At 33.1% G+C, this 7,612-nt stretch overlaps 1 long non-coding RNA gene across 1 annotated transcript; it reads right to left on the bottom strand.

The window, feature by feature from the left end:
• Positions 1-3,072: 3,072 nt before the first annotated feature.
• LOC126722967 (uncharacterized) lies at positions 3,073-6,342 on the bottom strand. Its single transcript, XR_007654089.1, has 2 exons — positions 5,681-6,342; positions 3,073-4,556 (listed from the first exon to the last, which is right to left on the bottom strand). It is a non-coding gene; the product is annotated as an uncharacterized LOC126722967 (long non-coding RNA).
• Between the last annotated feature and the right edge of the window lie 1,270 nt (positions 6,343-7,612).

Genomic DNA, 7,612 nt, shown 5'->3' with positions numbered 1-7,612 from the left:
TCTTGATTTGATATTAAGGATCTTGCATCTTTTAAGGCTTAAAAGGATTTGATTAATTAAGGTTGGATTGACTTGACTTCTAATGTTACCATTTAAATTCAAAATAAGAAAAGATAATAAAACATTACATTAATGATAAATAAAGTAGAAAAGGAAAGTAATCTGGTTGGGTCCAAATTGGCGTATATCGTGAGAAAGTTACGTACACACTCTTCTATCGGCGTATGCATTTGAGATTCAAAAAAAGATTTCCATAAAAACAACCAAAACAAGAACTCTAATAGTTTAAAAAGTGCATACACAGGGATATGGGTGTGTATGCATCTTGAGGAAGATTAGGTTATGTTTGGTAACTATTTTTTTTCCCTTTTTCTATTTCCAAAAACAATTTTCTATTTTTGAGCCTAAAAAACTTGTTTGGCAAACCAAAATGGACAGAAAATAAAAATTGTTCTCAAAACTCAATTTATGAAGGAAACTAAAAACATCCTATGGCTAGGTTTTAAAGAAAAAACGTGTCCTATCATCCATCAATTATCATGGCAGAAAAGGGTCAAAGAGGGGCAGAATTAGAAAAGACTGAACATATAGATAAAGACGCAAGAAACCAATGCCCATAAAAAGATCATAGAGGATCAAATCACATACTTGATATCATCTTACTTTTTTGACGGGATAATATCATCTTACTTGGTCCAGGAGAAATGACAAGTCGTAAGAATAAAAGCACTGTCAAACATCACATAATGTCATCATAGAAATTGCACGTATATTAACGACAAAAAATATACTGTACTTTGGGAGATTTTTGAAACGAATTGGAATCCGAAATGTAATCACAGTGCCTCTGCCCTAGTCATGATGAATCATGGGTAGCAGCCTTTTTTTTTTGGCTGCTTCCCAACACCAGTCAACCCAAACTTACCTTCACGCACCAGCTCCACGCTTTTCACCACACGTGCCTGTCGTTTTCCCTGTGGGTCCCATTGGGTGTTGGAATATCAGGCTCGTGGGACTTGAAATATAAAAAAGAGTGTGTAATCAAATTTTCAGTGTATAGAATTGACGTTTGTTTTAAAATGGAAGGAAGAAAGGGCAAAATAGTAAATTTAGGGAGAGGGAGGGTCTTTATTGAGAAGAGCAAGACTAAATACATGCAATCGGCGCAACTTTTGGTAATTCTTAACATTGCTCATAGATATTTCATATTTTCTTTCTTTCCATGTTAGTATAGTCAAAGTACTTTGTCATCATAGAAATTGCACGTATATTAACGACAAAAAATATACTGTACTTTGGGAGATTTCTGAAACGAATTGGAATCCGAAATGTAATCACAGTGCCTCTGCCCTAGTCATGATGAATCATGGGTAGCAGCCTTTTTTTTTTGGCTGCTTCCCAACACCAGTCAACCCAAACTTACCTTCACGCACCAGCTCCACGCTTTTCACCACACGTGCCTGTCGTTTTCCCTGTAGGTCCCATTGGGTGTTGGAATATCAGGCTCGTGGGACTTGAAATATAAAAAAGAGTGTGTAATCAAATTTTCAGTGTATAGAATTGACGTTTGTTTTAAAATGGAAGGAAGAAAGGGCAAAATAGTAAATTTAGGGAGAGGGAGGGTCTTTATTGAGAAGAGCAAGACTAAATACATGCAATCGGCGCAACTTTTGGTAATTCTTAACATTGCTCATAGATATTTCATATTTTCTTTCTTTCCATGTCAGTATAGTCAAAGTACTTTAGCTTTGGTTTCTTTTGTCTTTTCCATGTCTCTTAAACATTTTAAAATTTGGGAAATCTCTTAAAGACCATCCACAAATGCCACAACCTAATATGAATTTGATTCAAAAGAGTATAAATAGGTTGATTCAAGAAGAAATATCCTATGACATTTTAGCTTTAAGAAAGGAACATGAAGTTCTACTTGCTGGTTTAAATAGTGAACCAAAAAAAAAAAAATTATGATTCAATAACTAATCAAATTGATGGCTTTTTTTTTTTTTTTTGGTCTATGGTCATGGCAAAAATGGGAAGACTCATCTTTAGAAAACAATTTTGCCTACTGTCAAATCCCAAGAAAAAATTACTCTTGCTATTGTATCATTAGGAATTGCTTCTTTGTTACTCCCTAGAGGTAAGACTACTCACTCACAATTTCATATACCAATTAATATTTTTGATAAATCTACCTGTGAAATTAAGCAAGGAATGCAAGCATAGCTGAACTTCTGTTAAAAACATGTGTTATATCATGGGATGAGGCACCTATGGCACATAGAAACTATTTAGAGGAACTTGATCGCTCTCTCCGTGATATTCTATGCATCCAAGATCCTAATTGTATTAACAAACCATTTGGAGGAAAGGTTGTGGTATTAGGGGAAGATTTTTGACAAATACTACCAATTGTTAGAAAAGGTAGAAGAGAAGATTTTGTGCATTCTGCAATTAACAAATCATATCTATGAAAGGAATGTTAAGTTTTAAAGTCACACATAAATATGAAACTTCTTCAGAATATATTAAGCAATTCAAAATATGCATCAATGATGAATTTGAGTGAGTGGACTTCGAAGATTGGATATGGTGAATCGGGTGAAGGAGATGGAGAAAATTCAATTACTATTCTAGTTGACTTGATTATCAAATATATTGAAAATCCAATGGAAGATATAATAAGAAGCACATATCCTAATTTATAAATGAAATTTACAGATCATAGTTACTTACAAGAGAAAGCTATACTTGCGCGTAACTAATGAAGTTGTTGAAGAACTTAATGATTATGTAGTATCATGTTTACATGGTGAAGAGCAAACATATTTAAGCTCAGATTTCATATGCAAAGCTTCCTCAAATATTGCTTGTCATGCCCCAAACCCGATACCCGAATTTGTGACCATGACCGGCATGCTAATATCAAGCCTAAACCTGATATTAACAAGAACCGACTTAACTTTTTGAAAACGTTTACAAAAGCTTTCCTCTTTCTTTTCATTTTTGTTTCTTTACTTAAATGATATAACCTTTCACTTGACATTCAGAGCATCTACATTGTACTTTAAAGAATAACATAATTCACCAGTTACTCAAATTCTGAATTTTACATAATACATCTCTTAATACTTTAAGGTACACAACTTTAATTAGATCCTAAAATTAACTATACTATAAATCTAAACATTAAATTGCTAATTTAGGATCTATACATATAAAACTAAAACCAGCTCCTTCCAAACTCAACTAAGGCTCCCTTTGCTCCAAAATAAAACTTGCTAACTGAAAGAGTGGAAGGGGTGAGCTACACAACCCAATAAAGGTAAGATATATGAGAATTCAATAAGGATGCATGTAAATCAAATCATTCATTCTATGAATATTCGAACAAGAGAACATCTTTTCATGCATAGTATTTTATACTAGTCATAATAATAGCTTATACGCTCTTCATAGAAAATAATTGTTCTCCTTTTTCTTATCGGGTTAATATTACCAAAATCTTTCGGATTAAACTTCTTTCATTTCCTACAAAGTCATCATATATATATTCTCATTACAAAATAATTATTTTAACTTAAATCAGATAATCAGCAACTTTGTATTAAACTAGAAACATCTTGACCCAATAAGAAAATCTTTCTTTATAAACATTTTCTCGAAAAATATTATAACTTTCATAGTCAATAAACTTAAAATTTCATAAAGAACAGGTATCTGATAACTTTCAAACATAACTTGCACTTTCATCAGAAGTTTTATCTTTATAGCACAATAGAACTTCAGAAACTTTTATCTTTAATGAACAACTTTCTTTTCATCAGAAACTTTTTATTTTCATGAGAGCTTTTAACTTTTCACACTGCATTTAACAAAATCATTATCTCATGATTAATAACATAATATAGTTGTTCATAACTAACTTATTGGTTAACCCATATCTAATAAGTCTGTACTTATTTGGAAGGCTTCTAGCACCACGATGCTAGGCATCCAGCATTGCCCACAATGCCAGGTATTCTCGGGATTATATCATAATACATATCTTCCAACCATGGGGATAGGTTGGCTTCCCCCACAAGTTGGCCGTAACCAACAAGGGGCGGGTACAGCAGAGCCAATCCCACTTATAATGGCCAATCATATAACGTTTTCCATGGGAAGTTAGTAATTAACCCCTACTAGCAGAGTTCAGATCACCAGAGAACATAACCCGAAAACATTTCATACTTTACATCATACTGAAATTTCTTATTTTGCATAACATTTCATAATAATAGCATTTCCATTCTTTTCTTTAAACATCATGTTCGTGGAAATTAGTAATAGCATCAATATACTTAAATCATATACATAAAGTTTCAAAGACTCACGAACATATATTTGTCAGAATAATGATTATATGTCATATCTCTAATCAAAAACCTTTTAATGCATAATATACTTTAAAATAACCTCATGACTTACCAAATACCCATATAACTTATCCCTTACCTAAAAGCAGAGGAACTGAGAGCCTAAAGTCGAAGGAGTTTAGACTTGGATACTGGTAACACCTAAACCATAAATCAAAGCTTATTACTATCCATAATTTCCTTGTCATAGACTTACACATTCATCTCAAAGCCTATTTCTTAGAATCAAGGAAATTCTAATCCCACCTCAACGAGGTTCCCACAAACAAAAATACATTCATCAACAACAAGTACAAAATCCTAGAGAAACCAACATTCTTATATTAATCCCATATCTCTAGAAGAGCTAACTTTATTTCAAAAGGTGCTTTGAGGTTAGGGCAATAATTCATGCATAAATATAAAATCTTTTAAGCATGATCATGTAACTATATACATTCATATGGTAACATACAACACGTCGGGCAAAACAGCTTCATAAATATAATTGTTGCATGATTTAGAACCCCTTCCTTTGAGTACTAAACCTCAAAAAAAGTTATACAAAAATTAATCTATGATTGAGACATACCAAAAGATAAGCATATTAAATTATAACTCAAAACATTCACCCTAACTTGAGAATTAAATCCACAAAATCAGGTGTAGCATATGCTGTTCACTACTCATTTCAGCAGCGTATGCTCCATTTGTAAAATACAAACGGGCTGTCCACACACATCCAATTGTCATGAAATTTTACATAACTACTCCCCTGTATGTCTAGTATAAACCATAAAAATTTCGGAGTCAAAGTATAAACCCATGATTTACTAAAAATCATACAAGAAAGCATACTCAAATCCTTCTTGACAGAATTTCTTGCAACTTAAAAATTAAACCATTATTTTTATATTCATCCAAATTCTATGAGACCACTTCCATAACAACCATGTGTGTCTTAGAATTCATAAAAACTACTCCTAGCAACCTAATTCACAGAATATGATTTAATACATATTTTTCTTGTTGTACACATCAAATCTGTCATAGAGACAGCTTCAGTACATATTCTTACAAAATCATCAACAAATAGCAATAGGCCTTAATTTCATTTGGGTATCTTTATACCTATAATAAACATACTAAAATATGTTATTAAACATTTAATAAATCATAATATCATCAAACCTTCAAAACACTAAAACAGAATCATAATTCAGCCTATAAAATTAGGATAGAGGTTAAAGAAGTAGAAATAAACAAATGAAGTTTTGATTACTTACCCCCAAAAATTTGAAGCTGAAATTTTAGTTTTAACCCTTTAATTTCTTCTTTAGAGAGGGATATTTTGTTTTGGTGAGAGAGGGAGGGCTGCCATGTAAGAAGGGAAGAAGAAAGAAACAAAGAACAAGGAAAAGAGTAGGGAAAGAGGGTTGGACTTTCTGTCTGGTGCAGCCAAGAAAATGAGATAAGGGGAAGACTTTTGGGGCAGCAAAAAGGGGATAAAAGATGGGGACTTTGGGTGGAATACGTGTAGAGCTTAGGAAAAATCTCACCACCCATTTTCCAATTTTCTTGCATTCACACTCACACCCTTCTACAAAAATAATTTCTTGCATTCACACTCACACTTTTCTACAAAAATAATATCACTTTGCATGTACATATATATATATATATATCCTTACCTTTATAAAGTTATATCCATCACATTAAAAGAGGATATATGTTCTAATTACTTTGAGAGAGCATAAAAGAAGAATTAGGATGGAGTCTTGTCTTTCTTTCAAAGTGTGGACCCATGGGTTTGACAAAAGGGACTTAAGAGAGTTCCTAGCACTTTCCTTGAGAGAAAAAGAGAGCAAAGTGAGCTGAAATTTCAGATTTGTGTGTTTACCCGTAGGAACTAGAGAGGGAGATGGCTTCTTGGATGTTCTATTTGTTTGAGAAACTCAAGGAAGAGGTGAGGTGGAGCTTAGTGATTGCATGTCCAAGTCTTGGTCTTTGGGTTTGTTCACATGAATGAAACTTTGGCTTTACATGTGTTGAATTTCAATTGATTGCATGTGGATGGAATTTCCACTATAATATCTCATGCATCATACATAGTTAAAACACCAACAACTATATATATATATCTCATAACTTAACCACTTAATATAGTTTTGCACATACTAAGTATATATTTATAATACAAATAGTCATTTCAATTATTTATAATCTTTACAATTCTCATTCAATGGCATTATAAAATAATATGCTTATTAAATACTCTTCTATTAATTATAAAAAGAAAGTGGTTTTAAAATAGTAATTAACCACTTAAACACATGGTTTAATTATAAAGTTGGGTCGGGGTGTTACATTGCTGACCAAAATCTATTATACCTAGGTGAATTCTTGAACACATTAACATTACCTGGATTGCCAAATCATAAATTGAAGTTGAAATTAGGTTTGCCTATCATGTTGATTCAAAACCTAAACCAAAATGCAAGTCTTTGTAATGGAACAAGATCGGTAATTACTAAATTGGGAACATGGGTTATAGAAGCAAAGATCATTACCGGTAACAATATTGGAATACATGTTTTTATTCCAAGAATCACTTTGTCTCCAAGTGACTCTAAATGGCCATTTCTTTGTAAAAGACGACACTTTCCAGTTTCAGTATGTTTTGCAATGACATTTAATAAGAGCCAAAGGCAATCGCTGAAACATGTTGAAGCGTATCTGTAAGTTCCGTGATTCATACCCCCTTTAGATGACATATCGGCATGTTAGTTCCTTCTTGGAAAGGCGGGGTGTGCAATACTTAATCTCCCTAAAAGCGATTTTAGACTCAAATTGACGTGAGCTTGGGAGTACCCGATGCCTCTTAAAAATAAGTAAAGGAGTCGCCACCTAGTTATAGGTCTAGGAACCAAAGAAAAGACTCCATGAAGGTCTTCCTACTAGATAAGGTTTGAAGTTAGGGTATAGGATGGGAAGAGATTAGGCACCCCAAGCTTGACCAGCCGTAATTGACCTTCATATATCATTGCTTGATTGAGACGGGAGTTAGATTTATCCTTGAGGTTCAAAAGTGTGCATTTGCATCTAGACCTAGGTGTAGTCTACAGGTCATGTGAGACAAATATGGAAAGCGAGGTAGACATGTAAGCATGGAAGCATAGAAATAGGCAACAATATCAGTATGTTATCATGGTAGGGAT

Source organism: Quercus robur, chromosome 4, assembly GCF_932294415.1.
Source record: "Quercus robur chromosome 4, dhQueRobu3.1, whole genome shotgun sequence".
Classification (NCBI taxonomy): Eukaryota; Viridiplantae; Streptophyta; class Magnoliopsida; order Fagales; family Fagaceae; genus Quercus; species Quercus robur.
The sequence above is the reverse complement of the archived record's forward strand: the minus strand, read 5'-3'. Positions and strand labels throughout refer to the sequence as shown.